This window comes from Octopus bimaculoides, chromosome 2 (assembly GCF_001194135.2).
Source record: "Octopus bimaculoides isolate UCB-OBI-ISO-001 chromosome 2, ASM119413v2, whole genome shotgun sequence".
NCBI lineage: Eukaryota > Metazoa > Mollusca > Cephalopoda > Octopoda > Octopodidae > Octopus > Octopus bimaculoides.
This window is the reverse complement of record NC_068982.1, coordinates 145,241-145,726: the sequence shown is the minus strand read 5'-3', so window position 1 is coordinate 145,726 and position 486 is coordinate 145,241. Positions and strand designations below refer to the sequence as shown.

At 45.3% G+C, this 486-nt stretch overlaps 1 protein-coding gene across 2 annotated transcripts in view; it reads right to left on the bottom strand.

Annotated features, from left to right (window-relative positions):
* LOC106870749 (Fanconi anemia group I protein) overlaps nucleotides 1-486 on the bottom strand; it is a 98,477-nt gene that overhangs the window by 48,348 nt on the left and 49,643 nt on the right. The window lies entirely within an intron of this gene.

Here is a 486-nt window from a genome sequence, read left to right as displayed (position 1 = left end):
GAGAGAGAGAGAAAGAGAGAGAGACAGAGAGAGAGAGAGAAAGAGAGAGAATCATCATTTAATGTCCATGCTGGCATGGATTGGACTACACACACACACATTCATTCCATTTAGCATAATTTTCCATGCCAGTATGGATGAGACAAGAGTAAACCTTAGGATTTTTATGGCTGAATGTCAACTTTTAACTGTTTTTCAAGAAGGAATTTTGTATTCCAGAGGAATACGAAAGTGCTGAACTAGTAGACTGTGGTGTTATGGGCTGTGATGAGCTGTGTGTTGTGGTGGAGAGGGGTGAGGCAAACAGAGGTGAAGCCAGACCGGAAGGGTCAGATCGGAAGTCGGACACGCGGTCGAAGGTTAGCACGTGGAGTCAGTCAGAAAACAGAGAGGTTACGAGAAAGACGTGTTCTGATCAGGAGCGATCGTGTACTCCGCTGCGGTCGACAAGGTAAGGTCCAAAGTTTCATTCTATCCTTTTGCTTC